The sequence below is a fragment of the Lepidochelys kempii genome, chromosome 4 (assembly GCF_965140265.1).
Source record: "Lepidochelys kempii isolate rLepKem1 chromosome 4, rLepKem1.hap2, whole genome shotgun sequence".
Lineage (NCBI taxonomy): Eukaryota > Metazoa > Chordata > Testudines > Cheloniidae > Lepidochelys > Lepidochelys kempii.
The window spans coordinates 76,676,812-76,700,725 of record NC_133259.1 but is presented as its reverse complement, the minus strand read 5'-3'; the positions used below and the strand labels follow the sequence as shown (position 1 = coordinate 76,700,725).

At 40.0% G+C, this 23,914-nt stretch overlaps 1 protein-coding gene across 30 annotated transcripts in view; it reads right to left on the bottom strand.

The window, feature by feature from the left end:
• The window catches only part of TENM3 (teneurin transmembrane protein 3), a 2,195,833-nt gene that overhangs the window by 1,565,453 nt on the left and 606,466 nt on the right, over window positions 1-23,914 (bottom strand). For all 30 annotated transcript variants that reach the window (XM_073341694.1, XM_073341703.1, XM_073341702.1 and 27 more), the window contains exon 4: window positions 20,728-20,778. The gene's annotated coding sequence lies outside the window, so the exon portion shown is untranslated. The remainder of the gene's footprint in view (window positions 1-20,727; window positions 20,779-23,914) is intronic.

The following is a 23,914-nucleotide window of genomic DNA, read 5'->3' as shown; positions in this document are numbered from 1 at the left end:
GGGATTTCTTTATTTCTATTTACTCCTATTTTTATTAAAAGTCTTCTTGTAAGAAAACTGAATGATTTTTCATTGTTCTCAGATCCAAGGGTTTGGGTCTGTGGTCACCTATGCAAATTGGTGAGGCTTTTTATCCAACATTTCCCAGGAAAGGGGGGGTGCAAGTGTTGGGAGGATTGTTCATTGTTCTTAAGATCCAAGGGTCCGGGTCTGTAGTCACCTAGGCAAATTGGTGGGGCTTTCTACCAAACCTTGTCCAGGAAGTGAGGTGCAAGGTTTTGGGAAGTATTTTGGGGGGAAGGACGCGTCCAAACAGCTCTTCCCCAGTAACCAGTATTAGTTTGGTGGTGGTAGCGGCCAGTCCAAGGACAACAGGTGGAATAGTTTGTACCTTGGGGGAAGTTTTGACCTAAGCTGGTAAAGATAAGCTTAGGAGGTTTTTCATGCAGGTCCCCACATCTGTACCCTAGAGTTCAGAGTGGGGGAGGAACCTTGACAGGGCATCTGGCCAAAAAAGAGTCAATGGGAAGGCTAGACCTTGTTAAAATTGAAACAAAACTCCCCTTTTCTCTATCTGTTGTTCTCCAGAGAAAGGGGACAGAGCAGGACGGGGCTGGAACTATGCTGTAACAAGCTTTAAGCCAGATATGGAAAAATCATTAAATCATACCTAGAACGGTCTTATTTGAAACCTCAGACATGTAAGTAGATCAGGAAATGTTTAGGAAGACGCAATTAGGTTTCTCTTTTATTTCTTTATGGTGTGTGGACTCCTCTGTACTAACCCCCAAATGTTTTTGTTTTGCTTGTAACCTTTAAGCTGGACCTCAAGAAAACCATTCTTGATGCTTAATTATTATATTTCCTCTTTTTAAATCTAGCAATAGCCTAAGTTCTGGATTCATTTTCTTTCTTTTTGTTTTTAATAAAATTTACCTTTTTTAAGAACAGGATTGGGTTTTTTGTGTCCTAAGAAGTTTGTGCATATGTTGTTTAATTAGATGGTGGCAACAGCTGATTTCCTTTGTTTCTCAGCTCTTCCTGGGGAGGGGGAGTGAAAGTTTTGAGGGTACCCCACAGGGAGGAATGTGCCCCTTCCTGGGTCCAAGGGTCCCCCCCCCTCCACTTGGGTGGTGGCAGCATCTACGGATCCAAGGTCAGAGAGAAGCTGTAACCTTGGGAGTTTAATACGAGCCTGGAGTGGCCAGTATTTTTTTTTTAAATCCTTGCAGGCCCCGCACCTTCTGCACTCAAAGTGCCAGAGTGGGGAAATCAGCCTTGACAACAACAAATATACACATTGTCCAAACCATAGGACCAGCCTGCCAATCTCTTTGGGCCACCTCGATGAAGAATTTCTGAAAGAATGCCTCACAGAACAACTTGTATACCTGAGATACATCAATGATATTTTCATACTCTGGACAGATGACCTAACTCACTCAGATTGCGACAACAACTTCAACAATCATCCATCCATGAAAATCTCTAGAATAGTCACACCAGCATTAACTTGCTAGACATGAGGATCAGCTTCAACAATGGAACCCTACGAACAACTGTATACAAGAAACCCACGGATCACCACATCTCCACAGGTCCAGCAGTCACCCCAGATACAGCAGAGAAATCTGTTATCAACAGCTTGGCATCATCATATAATATATTCCAAGAAGAAAATCTAGCATACGCACCTTCACACTTAAAACCACCTTCACCAAACCAGGACACTCCACCAGAGAAGTGAATCGCATCAGGGAACAGGCCATCCAAATACCCTGAAAGAACCTGCTTTACTACAGAACCCGCGTCTGTCCGACCGAAACCGTATAACCCTACTTGTCACCTACCATCCCACACGGGAATCAAACGGTTACAACTCATACTTGATGGGGGCCATATCCTGAAAGTAACCTTTTCCAACCCTCCCTCTTCCAGACTTCATACAACCCTACAAGCTCATCATCAGAAGCAAGCTGCTGACAGCCTAGGACACCAATTCACGGTAGCAGACCCTGTGAGAACAGATGCAGAATCTGCAGATTTATCTCCACAGCAACCATGATCAACACCTCCCACAACAGACCTTTCAAGATCCATGGGTCTTACATTTCCCTTGATCTGCTGGCAATGCTTCTACTAATGCAATCCAATATGCCATTAGCCTGCTTGGCAACAAAAGCATACTGTTGACTCATATCCAGCTTCTCATCCACTGTAATCCCCAGGGACTCTTCTACAGTACTTCTGCTTAGCAAGTTGGTCCCCAGCCTTTAGCAGCACATGGAATTCTTCCATCCTACGTGCAGGACTCTGCACTTGTCCTTGTTGAACCTCATCAGATTTCTTTTGGCCCACTCCTCCAATTTGTCTAGGTCACTCTGTACCCTATCCCTACCTTCCAGCATACCTACCTCTCTCCCCAGCTTAGCGTCATCTACAGACTTGCTGAGGGTGCAATCCATCCCATCATCCAGATCATTAATGAAGATATTGAACAAAACCGGCCCAAGGACCCACCCTGGGGCACTCCGCTTTATAGTGGCTGCCAACTAGACATCGAGCCATTGATGACTACTCGTTGAGCCCAACGATGTAGACAGTTTTCTATCCACCTTATAGACCATCCATCCAATCCATACTTTTTTTTTTAACTTGCTGGCAAGAATATTGTGGGAGACCGTATCAAAAGCTTTGCTAAAGTCAAGATATATCACATCCATTACTTTCCCCCATAGGGCCAGTTATGTCATCATAGAAGGCAATCAGGTTGGTTAGGCATGACTTGCCCTTGATGTATCCATGTTGACTGTTCCTGATCACCTTCCTCTCCTCTAAGTGCTTCAAAATGGATTCCTTGAGGACCTGCTCCATGATTTCCAGGGACTGAAGTGAGGCTGACCAGTCTGCCGGGCAGCATGGCTGCGTGACTGTTGCTGGATGGGAGGTGGGGCTGTGAGCTCCTGCTGCTCTGAACGGCATGGTAAGGGGCCGGGAAGTGGGGGGTTGGATAAGGGGTAGCGGATCCCGGGTAGCGGTTGGGGTGGAGGGTCCTGGGAAGGGGTGTGTGACATTGCACCCCATAAGTCTTTATGGAAATATGCTTATGAATGTATATATGACAAAACTGGAATATGGTTTATGCAACATTGCCATGTAACATCTCTGTAAAGGTTATGATCTACTGAGTCTATTCCTCCTTTTATATGCATGTATCATTTCTGTGTTCGAAGTTATGAATATCAGCTGTGTACTTGCTTGATTTCTAAGTAGCCTTAGTAAAGCATTTGGTCAGCTTCTTGAGAAAGGAATGTGCAAGTTAAGTGCCCAACCAAGAAACACTTAATGAACCTGGATCTTGGAAGTCTCCAATCCAAATAAGAAGTCTACTTGAGGATGTTCGAGGTTGCATGTGAACCATGGTTGCTCCATGTAAGTTAAGGACATGTGACTTGCCCACGTGACTCCAAAACTTCATCTTGTAGCTCAGATTCTACACAGGGAGAGGGAGGGGTATCCACCCACAAGAGAGTCTATTTAAACCCCTGGGAGACTGTCCATTTTGTCTTTAGCTGGCTCAGGAGAGAACCTCTCCACCCCAAAAGATACCTGAAAAAACTGGAACAAAGGAAAGTAACCACAGGGGGGGTGAGTGATTGCTGGAACCAGACTACAAGGAAGACTGTAAAAGGAAGCTTACTGGAACACCTCTGAGGGTGAGGTTTTATCTGTGTTCAGTTTTCTTACTATATTACACATAGTCTTGCATGTTTTATTTTATTTTGTTTGGTAATTCACTTTGTTCTGTCTGTTACTATTTGGAACCACTTAAATCCTACTTTTTATATTTAATAATGCATTAATACCTGGGGGGCAAACAGCTGTGCATCTCTCCATATCAGTGTCGTAGAGGGCGAATAATTTATGAGTTTACCCTGTATAAGCTTTATACAGGGTAAAACGGATTTATTTGGGGTTTGGACCCCACTGGGAGTTGGACATCCAAGTGTCAAAGACATGGACACTTCTTACGCTGCTTTCAGTTAAGCTTGCAGTTTGTGGGAGGTGGTTCAGACCTGGGTCTGTGTTTGTGGCTGGCAAGCGTGTCTGGCAGAACAAGGCAGGGCTCTGGAGTCCCAGACTGGCAGGGAAAGCAGGGGCAGAAGTAGTCTTGGCACATCAGTTGGCAGCCCCGAGGGGGTTTCTGTGATCCAAGCCATCACAGGGTGGTCAGGGGACAAGGAGCAGGGGGGTGGGATGGTTCAGGTTTCTGAGGGGGAAAGTCAGGGGGCAGGTAGAGGGAGAGGTAGATAGGGATGGGGGCCAAGCTGTTTGGGGAGGCACAGCCTTTCCTACCCAGCCATCCATACAGTTTTACAACCCTGATGTGGCCCTCAGGCCAAAAAGTTTGCCCACCCTCGGGTTAGGCCAAAGTTGTTTCAGATGCAATCTTGATGCAGGAAGTTATCCACTTAGCAATCATCTGTGAGGAGACTGCCTGTTCCTTCATATGGTCTACATACAACACAAAACAGATGAGGCAAAGCCCAAAAATGGTTTAGTCCTGTCCCGGCAGAAGGTTCATGCATTAAATGTCATATGATATCAAAAGTGCTGCTCCTCCAAAAGATGGTTGCAGCTGTGGAGTGAGGGGAGAAACCAGGCAAGTATACCAACTGGTTCAGATGAAACAGATACCACTCTAGACACAAATTTTGGGTGCAGCACATCATTTTATCTTTTAAAAATTGCATACAGGGAAACTCTGCCAAAGCATGCAACACTCACACTCTCCTTGCAGATGCTAATGCAATTTTTGACACGAGCACGCAAAGGGTGAGGATGACAGAGGCTCAAATGGAGGCCCCATCAGAGCTGTCAAGACCATATTAAGATTCCAGAGGGTAACCAGTTTCCAGACCAGCAGATGGAGATGAAGAACTCCTTTTTGAGAGATCCTGCTACCAGGGAATTGGATAAATACTGATCTTCAGTGAACGGGAAGATGAAAGGCTGAGGTCACCGTTAGATGAGCCCTCGACAAACTAAGCATGAGCCCTAAGACTGAAAATGCCGCATATACTCCAAGATATGCCTGACCAACCTGATTGCCTTCTATGATGAGATAATGGACTCTGTGGATATGGGGAAAGTGGTGGACATGATATACCTTGACTTTAGCAAACCTTTTGATATGGTCTCCCACAGTATTCTTCCAGCAACTTAAAGTAGTATAGATTGAATGAATGGACTATAAAGTGGATAGAAAACTGACTACATCATCGGGCTCAATGGCTAGTGATCAACGGCTCGATGTCTAGTTGGCAGCCGGTTTCAAGTGGAGTGCCCCAGGGGTTGGTCTTGGGGCCAGTTTTGTTCATCATCTTCATTAATGATCTGGATGATGGGATGGATTGCACCCTCTGGAAGTTTGCAGATGACACTAAGCCAAAAGAAATCTGATGAGGTTTGCACTTAGGACAGAAAGATAATGGAGCAAATTATTAAGCAATCTGCAAACCCCTGGAATACAAGGTAATAAGTAACAGACAGCATTGATTTGTCAAGAACAAATCATGCCAAACTAATATAATAGCTTTCTTTGACAGGGTAACAAGCTTTCTGGAGAGGGAGGAAGCAGGACAAAGCAACAGATGTGTTTATCTTGACTTTAGTAAGGCTTTTGATACTGTCTCCCATGACCTCATAAAACAAACTAAGGAAATACAACCTAGATGGTGCTATTATAAAGGTAGGTACATGCTGGTTGAAAAATTGTTCCCAGAGTTATCAGTAGTTCACGGGGATCAGTTCTGGATCCAGTCCTGTTCAATATCTTCATGAATGATTTAGATAATGGCATAGAAAGTACATAAAGTTTGCAAATGATATCAAGCTGAGGGGGTGCAAGTGCTTTGGACAAACTGGAGAAATGGTCTGAAGTAAACAGGATGAAACTCAATATGGACAAGTGCAAAGTAGGAAGGAACTTAGGAACAATCAGTTGCACACACAAAAAATGGGAAATGACTGCCTAGGAAGGAATACTGCAGAAAGGGAGCTGGGGGGGTCATGGTGGATCACAAGCTACATGATTGAACAGTGTAACACTACTGGGGGTGGGGGTAATGCAAACATCATTCTGGGCTATATTAGCAGGAGCGTTGTGAGCAAGACATAAGTTGTAATTTTTCCGCTCTACTCTGTGCTGAGACCTCGACTGGGAGTATTGTGTCCAGTTCTGGGTGCCACATTTCAGGAAAGATGTGGACAAATTGGAGAGAGTCCAGAGAACAACAACAAAAATGAGTAAAGCTCTAGAAAACATTACCTATGAAGAATGATTGACAACATTGGGTTTGTTTAGTCTGGACAAGAGAAGACAGAGGGGACATAACTGTTTTCAAGTAAATAAAAGATTATTAGAAGGAGGAGGATGAAAAATCATCCTCTTTAACATCTGAGGATAGGACAAGAAGTAATGGGATTAAATTGCAGCAAGGGAGTTTAGGTTGGACATTAGAAAAACTTCCTAACTGTCCTGGTGCTTAAGCAGTGGAATCTCCATCATTGGAGATTTTTAAGAGCAGGTTAGACAGACACCTGCTAGGGATGGTCTAGATAATATTTAGTCCTGCCATGAGTGCAGGGGACTGGGTTAGATGACATCTTGAGGTCCCTTCGAGTCTTACACTTCTATGATTCAAGTGTGGCAAACTCTCAGTAACTGAGAACTAAAGAAGTGTGAATAACTGTTTTTTCCCCTTTTTTCTAGCCAAACAAAGAACAAACAGGTCTGGGTTGACCTGAAACAGAAAGTTTCCAGTTCTCAGTAAAAAACAAAACAAAACAAAAAAAGACACACCGAGTGTTGGGTTGATTCATTTGGCCATTATGCAAGAATGGCAACTCGATAATTTGAATAGTCCCTTCTGGCCTTAAATTCTGTGAGCCTATGTAAAGTTACTGTCAGACATAGCAACATTAGGTCTGACCTACTAAACTTGGGAGAATCTGGTCAGAGTGTAAATCACTTAAATATGAAGGTCTGAGAAGATAGCTGAAAAGAAATACTTTCCACTTACCTATATGTAGCTTCCCCTTTCACCCAAGGATTTCAGTGATGAAGCACAAAGAGATGAAGTTACATTGTATGTCAAGCAGAAAACCTCTGACATCTGTCAGAAATAGCAGTAGCCCTACTGACTTCATGATTTGCTTTAGTCATAAAGACTAACCCTTCCTCTCATACTTCCTTCTAACTGATCGGCACATCCTAGAGAGAAAAATATAGTAGTTGTCCGAGTATAAATGCAGAGAGGAGCAGACATAGCAGCATTAAAATGACAATTCCATGACTTCTCTCAGGGAATCCTTCCAAAATGCAAAACTTCAAGGAAAAAAAAATAAAATTACTACTTTCATGCTGGGGGAAAAAACAAAACAAAACAAAACCAAAAAAACCCCAAACCCACACAATCAGTAAGTCATACAAAGGAATTTATAGGCTCTTCAGTTCTGTGTACAAAACTAAACCCACAAAGTTAAAAATTCCCTTTCAGGAGCTATATCAGTCACTAATCCTAATCTATTTCACAAATGAAGAACCAGAAGTTAAATCTGTTGCCACTATCCAAACCTACCCTTCTATCCTGGGTTCTGTTTTCCCTATTGTAAATAGAACAGAGGGTTTTGTATATTAGTAAGGGCTGTTTTCCCTACTCAAACTTTAAAGCCTGTATGGGTGGTGGTTATTTCTTTTTTGGTGAGCATTAATGTTTTGTAGAACGATTTATCCTTGACTAACAACTCATCCTGCAGTGTCAGGAATTTAGCAGAATAAATCAAGTGCCTCTTAGCTGTTCCTTATTTTACCTGGTTGTCCTAAAAACCCATTACTTCTATCAGAGTAACAGCCGTGTTAGTCTGTATTCGCAAAAAGAAAAGGAGTACTTGTGGCACCTTAGAGACTAACCAATTTATTTGAGCATAAGCTTTCCTGAGCTACAGCTCACTTCATTGGATGCATACTGTGGAAAATAGAGAAGATGTTTTTATACACACAGACCATGAAAAAATTGATGTTTATCACTATAAAAGGTTTTCTCTTCCCCCACCTCACTCTCCTGCTGGTAATAGCTTATCTAAAGTGATCACTCTCTTTACAATGTGTATGATAATCAAGGTGGGCCATTTCTTCTATATGAAGGAAAAGTCTTCTGTCTGGGAGTATTAGAACTCAGCTTGTAGCCCTACCTTCCGTTATCTCAACACAGATAAGCAAACCCCAGGGGGCTGTCTCCTCTCTTGCCTAGTTAATTATGTAATACATTTCAAGATCTGCTTCTAGGAGGAATAGTGTGTATACACTCTAACAGCTAGAGTTCCCGAAGGCCTCAGATCAGACTCATACAAGATTCAATACAACTTCTTATAACACAGGCAAAGAAGTGTCCAAAGTACTACCTTCGATTTGTAGAGAAATAATTGGGGTTTGATCTTCAATTAAACAGATTACCTTTGGTTTTAAGAACACGTTCTATTTAAGGAACAAAATGATAAATTAATGTACATCAGAACACATATCTAGGAAATATCTATCCTGCATGTGTCTCCTAAACTTTATCATACTTATCTAAATGATCTGTGCCTCTAAGTGAAAGACTTTACCTTTCTTCTATTATAGGAAGAAGTTGTCCCCACTGTAAGCCTGATTCTACAAATTCTACTTGCTCAGATGAACCCGTTAACTTCTATTAAATTTTACCTTTACCTTAAATGTGTTTCGCAATTTTTGAAGTCAGGCAACTTATCTGAGTACCTCTATATATTTAGTAGCCAAAGCATAAGCATCTATTATTTTGTCGTGAGACAGTAACTTCTATCTAAAATTTAATATTAGGAAGAAAATATTTTGTGATTTTTTCTTAGTTTTTGAAAGTTTAAAATATGCATAATATTAAAAAGTCTATTTTATTGAAGGGAATTATTAACTGCATAAAATTATAAGTATGCTGAGCTAAATCACCTGAAGTATGCAAGTACAAACCTAATTAAAATCAGTGGAGCTGCACCCATCATCAATCCCATATCTGACCCACTAAGTTTTATGGGAATCTTAGGGTTCACTTCGGAACCTCACTCCAGTCCATTTGCACCAGTTCTACAACCTAAAGGTCTAGAAAGCACTAGGATCTTCTCAGCTAGGGTTAGTTCAAACAAAGGTCAAACTGCCCTACTGGATCAGATCCACGGTCTGGCTAGTCCAATGGTTCTCAACCTGCGGCAATCAGCACAGAGCGGTGGCCCATGTGACATCCTGAAAAAAAAAATTAAAGACTGCTGTGTGATTTGTTGATTGTCACATCAGTGTTGTGCCAGCAGTTGAGTAGGGCACACGAGAGAAAATGGATCACTTTGTTGTTTACAGAGAGACATGACCACTGGTAGCTTCAGAAACCAAAGAAAGATGAAAAAAGAACATGAAGGAAAGAAGCATCACAGTTTGGCAGTAGAAGGCAGAAAAGTACAAGATACTGGAAATAAATATTTGCAGTTATAGAAAGAGATGGGAAGCCATTTTGTTCATTATGTTGTACAGCCCTCACCGAGTGCAAAAATGCCCAAAGTAAAAAGGGAATTTGAAACAAAAATCATCAAGACTTTCAAACTAAATACCTAGAAAAAGCTGAAGATCAAGTTGAAAATAGTCATCTTGAGAAATTTCTAAACAATGAGCAGAAGGTGTTGTGTGCAATGTTTACTGAAGCAGAAATTGTGACACTTGCATCTTACAAAATTTCGTGGATGCTTGCTAAACACAGGAAACCATTTTGTGATGAGGAATTAGTACAAATGCTTTTAGAAACTGCGGACTGTCTCTAATGATTTGAGAAACAAATATGACATCATAAGGATAAAAAACTGCACTGAATCAATGATAGTATGTCAGTGGATCTCAGATCTTTCAGAAAATGTGACTAGCCAACTTAAAAGAAACAAAACAAAAAACCAAAAGATTGCCTCTGCTGAAGCTTTAAGTTTAGTAGTTGATGAATCAACAGACAGAGGAGCCATAGCAGAGCTTTGTGCTTGGATTTGATGCACTGTCAACTTTCAAATTACCGAACACTTGCTTTTGCTCCAGTCACTACACGATCATACTTGTGGACAGGATATGTAAATTGCTGTTCGTTCATTTCATCACAGACTTGGTGTTCTGCTAATTCAGTTGTTTGGCTCAGTGGCTAATCAGCCAGTGACCGAATGGGGCCGGGGCCTGGGCCCAGATAAAGTGGGGTAAAATGGGGCCCCAGGCCCAGGAAATTTGGGGGCCCAGTAAAAATGGGTGCCCCCCACTCCAACCTTCTCTGCCCACGGGGTACTTCAGGCTGAAGGGGTGGAGAGGGACCCCCCCACTTGTAACTTCAGTTACAACAGATGGAGCTCCGAGTATGAATAGTAAACATCAGGAACTAGTTGCCAAAATGACAAAGGATCAGGCAAATTTCTTGGCATGTCAGTGTATCGTGCATCAACAGGGTCTGTGCAGCAAGTTAGGAGACAGATGCATGAAGGGAATAATGTACAGATCTGTTAAAGTAATAAACTTCATTCATGTCAGACCTTTACTACACTGCCACTTTCTTTCTTTGCTGCAAGAAATTGAGTCTTCATATGGAGATATTTCTGTGTGTAACAGTATAAGATGGCTAAATCTAGGTAAGGTTCTTCAAAGATTTGTTGCATTACTTCCAGAAATTGTGCAGTTTCTTGCTGAATTCGGAGAGGAGGATATATATTCCAAATTGAAAGAGGACAGCTGGAAGAAAGATTTTGGCATTCCTTGCTAATCTCACTGGGCATCAAGCTGAAAGTACAAATACAGAGTAAAGGAAATGTAATTGATGGAGTTAATGTGCGCTGTTGCTAGTTCTAAAATCAAGCTTGAAATGTACATCACTCAAATTAAAGGAGGAGACCTCACGCATTTCCCGCAGCTAAATGAACCACATGAGGGTTCTCTGGAAAGTGACAAACTAGAAATATTTGTTGCTCTGGTACAGCAGCTACAAGAAAAGTCTGTCACGTTTTGTGATTTCATGAAATTAGAGTCTGCAGGTGTTTTTCTACAGGATCCTTACACCTTCCCTATTTTAAAACAAAGATCTTGATGCAACATTTAATGGTCCCAGGCAGGAACTGGAAGAGGAGCAGTCAGATTTTCAGGACGGGGAGCAATGTACACATCACATCATGAAAGTTCTATTCTGGAATTATGGAAAATGTATCGGAGAATAAAACGAGTGTCTTTTGAGTGCCAAAATAGAGTCTGTTTGGATCAATTTAGAGATCTGTTTGGATCGGTTTACATTTGTGAATGCACATTCTCAGACGTGCCGAATTAAGTTCCAATATCATGCATGCTTGATTGATGCAAACCTTCATGCCCAGCTGCAATTTGCAGTCACCCATCTTCAACCTGATTGTGAAGCAATTACTGCTTTGAACAAAGGAACTTGCCAGACCTCCCACTAAAGTAAGTATTACACCAAATTAATTTTAACAGTTAATGTTTTGACTCATTTTGCTAACTTAAAATGCTCTTGGTAGACATTTGCCCGTGTTGAAATGAAAAGGTACTGTATTGATTTGAATCGCATTGCTGTCAAATACTAAACATATATTTTTTGTCTATGTACAGGTAGTATATATATTGTGTGGATGCCGACCAAACAACACAGAGAGCTGCTGCCTATGTGGCCCACCATGGTAAATGAACTAGACCAGTCGTGAGCAACCTGTGGGCTGCACGTGGCCCATCAGGGTAATCTGCTGGAGGGCTGCCAGACAGTTTGTTTACATTTGCACTGCTGCCTGCAGCTCCCGGCAGCCGTGGTTTGCTGTTCCCAGCCAATGGGAGCTGCGGGAAATGGCAGCCAGCATGTCCCTGCAGCCTGCGCCACTTCTTGTGACTCCCATTGGCTGGGAACGCGGAATCATGGCCACTGGAAGCTGCAGGTGGCTGTGCAAATGTAAACAAACTGTCTGGCAGCCTACCAGCGGATTACCCTGACGAGCTGCAGGTTGCCCACCACTGGCCTAGAATTTAATGTCCAGTCTCTGACAGTGGCCAACACCAAATATCTCAGATGAAGGTTCAACAGTAAGCAGAAGAGGAGTAATATGCCTCCATCAAGGTTTCAATCTAAACTTTCCCAGTTAGAAATTGGTTTATACCAGGACGCATTAGATTCTTATCCCTTCCAAAACTGTTATCTTTTGTTTGCATTAACTATTTGTAGCTCTGGAGATGCTTGTTATCCATATAAACATTCAAACCCTCTTTGAATCTTATTAATATCTTGGTTTAGATGAGGGAGGAGAAGATGTGGTACTGTCCCAAGACTGCCTCTGCACAAAACCCTGCCTATTCAAATAACCAAAATGAGACACCATTCTCAATAGATTGAGCAGATGTTCAAATTATTATGTATGCTGTGCTAAGCACCTCAGATTTGGATCCTCCTCAGTGGAGTTTGCATAAACACGTGGGCTCTACTGTGCATCTTGCCTTGGCTCACCCATGATAGACCTCAGACATTCCACTTGGCTCTGTTAGATTCCGTGAGCTTAGTTCTCCCTTTATGGGTCTTGGAATCCTCCCCTCTGGACTCAATTTTTTTCACTTGTTAGTGCATGTGTGTGTGGGGGGGATGTGGAGAATAGTGATGGTACTCAATTTTTGACACCAACATTAGATGTTTCTGACAGAAGACGGTGCAGATTTTCATAATATGGTCATTTCTCTCTAACTTTCACACTCTGATCAGCACTGAAATAGTTAATATTGGTATTTCAGTCATAATAGGACATCTATATTAATACTCCATTGAAATGATAGACAATTCTCAATACTGGGGGGTGCAAATTCTGCTCTCAGATATATTTCTGAATTTAATAGCTGAGATGAGGATTTGTCTCTCTGACAGAGAACATCTGGTCATGACCAAAATGTATTAATGTTTTAATTTAACTACTTCTTGGTTATTCTGTGTTCAAATACTTCAGGTTTTTTGTACTATAGATTCTCACTCAGGTACAATTATAAAATAGTACAAATGTATGGTATGTGCATAGATCTATTTATTGGTATTTCTCTTTTGCATTGATGGTGTTTCCTTTTATAAGGCTCAAACAAAAGTATAATTTTGAGACTGTAATGAGAAAATACTGTCATATGTTTCAACCTTGCAATCTTGTAAGGGAAATAATTTATACTGTGTCCTCCATTGTGTTATTACAATTTTTCCCCTCACAAGAATGAGGTGTTAAAATGTTGTCTTGTGGTATATTTTGTGAATTAGAATTGTATTGTGTGCACCTATGACCTTTATCCACATGCTGCTTTTTGACTGGATAGCCATTCTGTTTTTTGCCCCCTCTTTATAGCCTTACTAAACCATGGGAAAGGGGTGACGTTGCATACCAGCTAACTTACAAAAAACTGAAATGTCAAGGCAGTAAGACAGACTACTATATTTCACAGAATATATGAAGCATTGCAATGATACCTCATTCTCATAAAGAAATTGTAACATGAACAGAAAACGGTACAACATGAATCTATTCTCATGAATAGAGACTTCCAGAAATGGTGCAGATTTAACCTCTTCTGTATTCCATTGCAGGTTTGTAGGTTTCCTTCAAAATTGTTCAACTGTTGAAAGAGTTAGAGGTCCTGATGTCAGTTTTCGTGATCATTCATGTGACATGTAAACATATTTGTATAATAAGCCTTTAAAAAAAAAAAAGCCTATTGCAGGTCTGTTAACTTGTTGGGTTGATACCAAAATCACAGACGGATTACAACTTTCTCCAGATGTTTACTGACAGAGGGCATGTTGATTTGCTCTTAGTAATATGACCAAAAAACTCCCACCTCTGCAGTCTATTATGTTTTGCAATTGTCCTCAAGAGACAACAGTATACTGCATGGAAATATGTATTGGATAAGTTACTGATCTTTAATTTGATGTTCCCTTTTGCAGCTTCTAGAAAGACTATTTGAAAATTTAGCAAGAGCCATTAATTTCCCACATTTTGGAGAGAACGGTAAGACAGACACGTACCATATGAGTTTGGGAATCAGGAACTCCGAGTTATAATCCTAGTGTGACAACGGCTCAGTATGTGGTGGTGGGCATGCTGCATTATTTCACTCGTTTTCCTCCCTTTCCACGTCTGTAAAATACTTACCTACCTACCTCACATGTGCTTTGACACGAATGGGGAATGTGTCTAAACAAGAACGTATTTAAATTAAGGAGATAATTTTGAGATTCAAATCTGCCCTTATGGTTTTGCTTCTACATTGAGACCAAAAGCAGAAGGAGATGACTTTCTATTTCTGGTTCAGAACTGAACAAGTTATTACATTAACAGAAGTTTTCATGACACTTCAGTGCTAGATGTGAAAATATGGGGAGATCATGTTGCGAGCAATACTGAATGCAAAACCAAATCTAAGTCCTGATTGTGTCTTGAATCAAAACCATCACTGAATCTGGATCATCACCTCTTCAGCAATATTAGCGCAAAGTGGTGTAATACTGTTACTTTATTAGTTAAAATTAGGGCTTCTGTTGATTCATTAGCTCTAAAAACTCAAATATCCTACAATTTAATTAAAACACATTTAATGGGAATGAATCATGTCATCCCCTTTCCAGCTTTTATATTTAAATGCCAATTAAGCAATAGTCACTAGGATTAAAAATGTAAAGTTGTACTTTTAACATAAAACAAAATATTTGAACATTCATAGTCCCAGTAATTCAGTGAATGTTACTTTTTGTGTATGCCATATTTTAACTGACTATTTGAGTGCTATTATCTATGTTTCCCTGAAAATATCCTATTGAAAGAAAGAGGTGTCCAAATTCATACCTGTGTGCAACTCAGATAGGTATAAAGTATCACACTCATCACTGTGCTAAGTATATAAAAGATGTGACACACCACACAAATTCAAGTGGCACATAGTTTCACCAAGTCTGAATTTTGCCCCAATACTTTTATCTTTAACATCCCATACTCTGTCCAAAGATCTAAGGACTGTAGCTCTCTTCTTCGTATTTAAAGGAGAACTAAAATATCCATATTTTCTAGAACCTTATGAATCGTATTTTTCTACATACTGTCTTTTGTACTTGTTAGTTTTTTCACTTTTATATAAATTGCTTAAGTTCTATTTTCCTCTATTTATTGTGTGGTAATATTAAATAGCTACTACTAGCAAGCTTTTAATGAAGCTAAAAATTTACAAATGTACAAGGTCACAATACCAATGTAACTTGCAACAAAAACAAAATCTAATTAAGTTTATATTCCTGATTAATGAAATGACCTGAACATACATATTTAACATATAAGTGACAACAAAAATGTTTTCACATATTGTAAGCACTGTGATATTCAATAGGGGAAAACAGAATGGTAGCACCATTAATTTTCATGTGAGCTTAATTTTCATTTGGGTGAGTGCTAGTCTGGGAATAAATTTCCCATTATTAAAGTTTGACTATCTAATGATAACTACCTTGATGACATAACATGTTATTTCTGATTGTACTTTCTAAAATACATTTGTAAATGCTTCAATTCAATGAACGCAAAGGTAAAATAAGGCTGCAATACATTTAGCACTCTCCTCCAGACAGCAACAACAGGCATCCAGCTTCAGAAACCACTAAGTACTGGAACTTGACATGGCTGCAGCTGACTAAGAGCATATTTTCTTACGGGAACTTGCTTCATAATATTTCACTGCTCTCCAATGAGGCTTAGCTGCATAGTAATCAGGGTGATAAGAAGTTAAGTGTCCTCAAATTTTACTGCTACAATTTCAGTATCCAACTTTGAAAGACTTAAGTGTCTCCAAGTTGTCCATCCAAAACTTGAGGTATCCAAAAGTGAGGCACCTTTGAAAATTGAGCCTTTGAGACTCACCGAAGTTTAAGTCAGTGGCAAAACTAGAAACAGAACACAACTCTTAGTCCTAGAGGGGTTCCAGGGTTCAGTACTGTACTTATTATATGTGTCATTTTAGTTAATTAACCCCCTAACTTTGAAAAGCATTTTTATAACAAAAAGAAAAGGAGGAGTACTTGTGGCACCTTAGAGACTAACCAATTTATTTGAGCATGAGCTTTCGTGAGCTTCAGCTCACTTCATCGGATGCATACCGTGGAAACTGCAGCAGACTTCATATACACACAGTGTATAAAGTATATAAATAATAATATATATAAAGTATATAAAGTCTGCTGCAGTTTCCATGGTATGCATCTGATGAAGTGAGCTGTAGCTCACGAAAGCTCATGCTCAAATAAATTGGTTAGTCTCTAAGGTGCCACAAGTACTCCTTTTCTTTTTGCAAATACAGACTAACATGGCTGTTACTCTGAAACCTATTTTTATAACACTCATTCTTATAGGAGCAAAGAACACACATTTAAAATATGTGCAGGTTAATTAATGTTTTTTAAAATGTGATTAAGCAGCTTGTGCTACACCTGTGAATTCTTTTTTCAGGTACAATAATAAAAATTCTACAGTCTTAAGAAAAGATCAACCATGAAAATATTTTAAAATGAAATTGTGAGACAAAGGTTACTTGTAAAACAACACGAGAGAGACAAACAACCTAGACACAAAATGTTAGGGTAGGCAGCATACCTATCCTAAGTAAGAAGACATCAATATAATGATGAGCTACTATGCTCGAAATACAAATTTACAGCTTTAAAAACTTACAGTAATAGCAAAGAAAAATAGCAAGGAAGATGTGCTGCTTTGTGTTCAATTCCTATCATATTAATTTCTCCTCTTGGAGCCAAATGCTGGACTCAAAGGGCAGGACTGATCTACTGTTTAGATTCTTGCTGCTGGTGTTCACATTAACTTTTGTTAATACCAGTATGAATGCTGTGTTAATATGCACTGTCCTACAGAACAACAGTCAGTGCTGGACAACGATCCAGCACACTATTGAGCTGCTGAATTGTAAGGTCATTCTAATTACCTTCCCCACTTTTTCCTCTCCCAGTCAGTGCCCTAGTAATCATAAAGACTCTTAGAAATGCTGATGTAGCACAATATTGATTTATTTTGAAATAGGCTATCCACAATACTGATATTGCAGGCACTGTAATTTGGATAATGGCTGAGGTTGTGTTTAAAATTGTTTTGTTATATACTCTGCGGAAGGTGATTTCACACATTTGAATGCTGCACAAGCAGCAGCATTTTACATTGTTGTCTACGTAAAACACTGCAGAAGGCTTCTGTGTTTTTTTTGTTGTTGTTCCTGGATTTGCTTTCCTTCAAACTTAAATCCAATGCATTTCTGAGACTCACTTATTCTGGACCTCTATGCCTTCATGCAGTCCCATTTAAGGTAGTGGGGCTAAGTACAGCCATAAAGATCAATGCTAGCAGCATTCTGCTGAACCATGGTCAAAGTAACTATTCTTAGCTACACATGAGATGGTGTCTGATTAAAATATAATTATGCAAGCCGTTGCTGCTCCCACTGCTATAGAATTGCAACAAATCTTCTACAAAATATAACTCATGGCCAGAAAGGGTGAAGCAGTTTTTAGGCTGAATGACCCAGAGCCCACCACCTTTAAAGTCATATTAGAAAAGTATGGGAATGATACTTAGGGCCATTCGTGGTAAATAGGCTAGAACTTTGAAATGCAAACCTATGTTCTTATCCCATCATATCATCCCTTCCAAAAAATTATCAAGCTTAGTCTTGAAGCCAGATATGCCTTTTGCCCCCACTGCTTCCCTTGGAAGGTTGTTCCAGAACTAGTGGACATGTTGTTCCTTGACTTTAGCAAAGCTTTTGACATCATCTCCCACAGTATTCTGGCCAGCAAGTTAAAGTAGTGTGGATTGGATGAATGGACTATAAGGTGGACAGAAACCTGGCTAGATTGTCGGGCTCAACGGGTAGTGATCAATGGCTCCATGTCTAGTTGGCAGCCGGTATCAAGTGGAGTGCCCCAAGGGTCGGCCCTTGGGCTGGTATTGTTCAATATCTTCATTAAATGATCTGGAGGATGATGTGGATTGCACCCTCAGCAAGTTTGCAGATGACACTAAACTGGGAGGAGATGTAGATATGCTGGAGGGTAGGGATAGGATACAGAGGGCCCTAGACAAATTAGAGGATTGGGCCAAAAGAAATCTGATGAGGTTCAACAAGGACAAGTGCAGAGTCCTGCACTTAGGACGGAAGAATCCAATGCACCGCTACAGACTAGGGACCAAATGGCTCGGCAGCAGTTCTGCGGAAAAGGACCTAGGGGTTACAGTGGACGAGAAGCTGGATAGGAATCAACAGTGTGCCCTTGCTGCCAAGAAGGCCAATGGCATTTTGGGCTGTATAAGTAGGAGCATTGCCAGCAGATCGAGGGACGTGATCGCTCACGTCTATTCGACATTGGTGAGGCCTCATCTGGAGTACTGTGTCCAGTTTTGGGCCCCACAATACAAGAAGGATGTGGAAAAATTGGAAAACGTTCAGTGGAGGGCAACAAAAATGATTAGGGGACTGGAAGACATGACTTATGAGGAGAGGCTGAGGGAACTGGGATTGTTTAGTCTGCGGAAGAGAAGAATGGAGGGGGGATTTGATAGCTGCTTTCAACTACTTGAAAGGGGGTTCCAAAGAGGATGAATTTAGACTGTTCTCAGTGGTAGCAGATGACAGAACAAGGAGTAATGGTCTCAAGTTGCAGTGGGGGAGCTTTAAGTTGGTTATTAGGAAAAAAAACTTTTTCACTAGGAGAGTGGTGAAACACTGGAATGCGTTACCTAGGGAGATGGTGGAATCTCCTTCCTTAGCAGTCTTTTAAGGTCAGGCTTGACAAAGCCCTGGCTGGGATGATTTAGTTGGAGATTGGTTCTGCTTTGAGCAGGGAGTTTGACTAGATGACCTCCTGAGGTACCTTCCAACCCTGATAATCTATGATTCACTCCTCTGATGGTTAGAAACTTGGTCTAATTTCAAGCACCCCCAATTTATAACAAAATTTCTTGTTATTGATCCCTAAATGCATAATGTTGCACTTTTCACTATTAAATTTCATCCTATTAGGATTACTCCAGTTTACAAGATCATCCAGATCTTCCTGTATGATATCCCAGTCCTTCTCTGTGATATAGATATTTTTCCCAGTTTACAGATGAGGAAACAAAGGCTACCAAATCCACAGTCCTCCCTGCACCACCACCACCACCAAAGAAAAAAATTATTCAGCGAGTCAGCGGAGAAGCCAATAAAAGAATGTCTCTCAATCGCTTACACTACCCGTCTTTCAGTGTATGCACAGTGTGCCGAGACATTTGATAGCACAATCATCAGCCAGGTGAAGAGCTGGTAGTCCACTGCCAAAGTCAGTCAGTGGGCACTTTTCCAGGATATGCAACATAGTATGTAGTTGACCACATCTACATCGCAGGTCATTAGAGAAACCCCATTTGAAGAGATTAACCGCACAACTGCTCTATCCTGTACAAAACCAGTCCAGGGATGACGTTTGCTCAATGCATCTTAAATCAGAACAGTGAATACAAATGACAGTTTTGATTTCGGATTTATTTTATCCTGGTCACTGGACCTTCAGTTGACCCACTACAATTCCAAAGGAAAAAAATAAAAAACCAACCCTCTTTCTGCAGAGTTACAAGATTAGCTATAGCAAGGTAGTCATAATAGTCTTTTAGAATGACTTTTTAGTAAATATTAACCCTTTTAAACTCTTAGTGGAAAATTAAATTAATTTACATATTAAATATTCCCACAGAATCCTTGACATTAGCCATAAATGTGTCGAAATTCTAAGGACCAGAGCGCTGATTCTTAACCTCCAACTGACCTGTACTCAGGATTTTTTGTGATTGAGTGTTGGACTCTATCTAATTATCCTCAGCATATGCACGTCTGTGGGAATCCAGATATCCAAGGAAAAGATCCCATCAAAGTACTAAAAGTTTCTACAGAAGCACGTTATAAACAAAACAGTGTTTGATAAGGGATACATGTTATGGCAGATGTTTTCTGTAATGGACTGGGTGGATCGATAAGGAATAATTATTATAAACGGGTGCGGTAATGGAGAAATAATGACCCATTGAAAGATGTTATTAATTTATTAAGAACTGTTGGTTTTCACAGTTATTAGTAATAATGGCCAGATCAGACATTCCTTTTTTAGTAATCAATCAGATAAACTGGAGACCATAAAAGAAATTCCATCAATAATTAGGAAAACAGAACGCATTGAAAATTTAACTATGGGAAGGTATTCTTCCCTTCTAAAAGGGTTTCTTTGTCTCACACCCTATAAAGGACAGAGGGCTTGAAAATTAGGTTGGAGGGTACAAACTGGTGGCACCCCAACAGCTATAGAGGAGACAGACTGGCCAGCTGTTCACTTACATAAAGACTCTTTGCGTATCTATTCTTTTTATATTCTGTATATTGCTGTACTAATCTCAGGGTCATCATTTTTGATTAAATAATTCCATTTGAGCCTGTTATTTGACAAACTATTATTAAGTTCAATACACACCACATTTATAGAATAATGGAATCACAAACAATGAGATCGCATCTTTAAAAAAAAAAGTTATAATATACACACTTACTGTTATTTCCTTGCAGCAGATACAATGTTTACGACAGCTTGAAGTTACCGCCTGTTAAAAAAAGTTACAAAAACATGAATGTTAATTTAAAATACAATAAACTTTGAATTGCAACAGCTAATAAGAATTTTCTCATACCCATAAATAAAGAAATATAACACCATAATGTCCCCATTTTAGTTTCATTTCATGAATCAAGAACCACAAGTGCAAGGCAAATGAAAATTATGCCTTAATACAGAGATTGTCTTAGAAAGAGCTAAAATGTGCCACTTAGGGATCATGGAAATTTTTTCAGTTACTGTCCAAATAAAAATCTCAATAAAATGAAAAACAAACCTTAACCCATTCCAGCAGCATCAGATAGAAAACACTGCCTCTAATAGTGTTAACAAACACATATCTTCTTATCAAGAGTATTTATGAGGGGAAAAAATACCTCAGTCTAGAGCCAAATCCTCAGCTGATATAAACAGGGGTAGGTCTACTGATTTATTGATACAACTGCTGAGGAGCGATTCATCTCTTTAGTCCACAAAAATGGGACAGAAATTTTGGGAAAGCACAGATTTTAATGGTCACATTTCCAAGCCCAGCAAGTAAAACATGAGAACAGATTTTCTCTTATTACTTCAGCTGCTATTTTTGTCATGAAAGGGCTTGAGTATAAAATAAAAATAAATATTTCATAGCTTAATAAAATTATTTATATTCTTTAAAAATGCACAAGACTTTATGTTGGGAATGGGGAGGCTTTTTTCCATCTATCCTTAGCTCCCAGATTACACACCCTTCTAGTCAGTGAAGAACTTGGTAGGTTAAACAGTAGTGAGCAATACTTCCTAGTATTGGATATTTTCAGAATAAGGCCCTTAGGGTCCAGTTTCACAAAGCAGTTAAGCGCATGGTTAATTTCAAGAACATGAGTCCAGTTGAAGACAATGGGACTTCTCCCATGCTTAAAGTTAGGCATATGAAGTAACATGCTAAATCCAGGCTTGAGGGCTTTGATGGATGGGGGTTTAATCAAAATAACTATTATTCAAAAGTAAATTGTTTTAGTGGGCTAAAATAATCTTTAATTTGTAAATATGTATTTATATTGTCTGTTTAGACCTTTGACACTTTTCCATTGAAAATACTGTTCTAGGTATCTTCATATAGAAGTTTCTAATATCCTATTTAATGCCACTTTATTGTGAACACAATTCTTGCCAATATTTCATGCTTCATACATCAGAAAAGTCATGTTTAGAACAAAATCATAGTAGTTAATAATAAAGGATCTAAATAAGGTTCAAAGATCATTAGAATTATATACTATTGCTTTCTGAAACAACAACAACTACAAACAGTAACACGGATTTTAATTCTATCTTGTGTTAGAATGTGTTTCTATAGCTTTGATATTTCATCTTAACCACATCTAATAACTAAAGATCCATAAGAAATTAGGACAAATTCTATTCATTCATCCCTGATGCTACAAAGACTTAGACATGTGCTTAATTTTATGCACATGTAGTCCCAACAACTTCAGTGGGACTACTCAAACATATAAAGTTAAGTACATGCATAAATCTTTGAAGAATAAGCGCCTTAGGTACATCTGTGCAATTCAACAGAAGTCAATAGGATGCTGAATGAGCATGACAATCCTCACAAGTCGATCCCATTGCAGGAAACGGCACTAGAGTTGCACTGGTACAAGCAAGAATAATTTGGCTTATTATCAGTGTAAACATGTGGCCTCCTCCCTGGCACCCACTCTTGGCAGCCATGCAAGTTGTTTCACACCTCAGTTTCCTTTTTGATTCCCTAGTAACATCATGCAAGCTTATCCTCTAGTCCATCATGGCTTATTAACAAAACATAAAAAGAAAAGGAGTACTTGTGGCACCTTAGAGACTAACCAATTTATTTGAGCATGAGCTTTCGTGAGCTACAGCTCACTTCATCAGATGTTTACCGTGGAAACTGCAGCAGACTTTATATACACACAGAAATCATGAAACAATACCTCCTCCCACCCCACTGTCCTGCTGGTAATAGCTTATCTAAAGTGATCAACAGGTGGGCCATTTCCAGCACAAATCCAGGTTTTCTCACCCTCCACCCCCCCACACAAATTCACTCTCCTGCTGGTGCTAGCCCATCCAAAGTGACAACTCTTTACATAATCAAGTCGGGCTATTTCCTGCATAGATCAAGGTTTTCTCACATCCCCCCCACCCCCATACACACACAAACTCACTCTCCTGCTGGTAATAGCTCATCTAAACTGACCATTCTCCAGGTTTAAATCCAAGTTAAACCAGAACATCTGGGGGGGGGGGGGGTAGGAAAAAGCAAGAGGAAACAGGCTACCTTGCATAATGACTTAGCCACTCCCAGTCTCTATTTAAGCCTAAATTAATAGTATCCAATTTGCAAATGAATTCCAATTCAGCAGTTTCTCGCTGGAGTCTGGATTTGAAGTTTTTTTGTTTTAAGATAGCGACCTTCATGTCTGTGATTGCGTGACCAGAGAGATTGAAGTGTTCTCCGACTGGTTTATGAATGTTATAATTCTTGACATCTGATTTGTGTCCATTTATTCTTTTACGTAGAGACTGTCCAGTTTGACCAATGTACATGGCAGAGGGGCATTGCTGGCACATGATGGCATAGATCACATTGGTGGATGTGCAGGTGAACGAGCCTCTGATAGTGTGGCTGATGTTATTAGGCCCTGTGATGGTGTCCCCTGAATAGATATGTGGGCACAATTGGCAACGGGCTTTGTTGCAAGGATAAGTTCCTGGGTTAGTGGTTCTGTTGTGTGGTATGTGGTTGTTGGTGAGTATTTGCTTCAGGTTGCGGGGCTGTCTGTAGGCAAGGACTGGCCTGTCTCCCAAGACTTGTGAGAGTGTTGGGTCATCCTTTAGGATAGGTTGTAGATCCTTAATAATGCGTTGGAGGGGTTTTAGTTGGGGGCTGAAGGTGACGGCTAGTGGCGTTCTGTTATTTTCTTTGTTAGGCCTGTCCTGTAGTAGGTAACTTCTGGGAACTCTTCTGGCTCTATCAATCTGTTTCTTTACTTCTGCAGGTGGGTATTGTAGTTGTAAGAAAGCTTGACAGAGATCTTGTAGGTGTTTGTCTCTGTCTGAGGGGTTGGAGCAAGCCCCGCAACCTGAAGCAAATACTC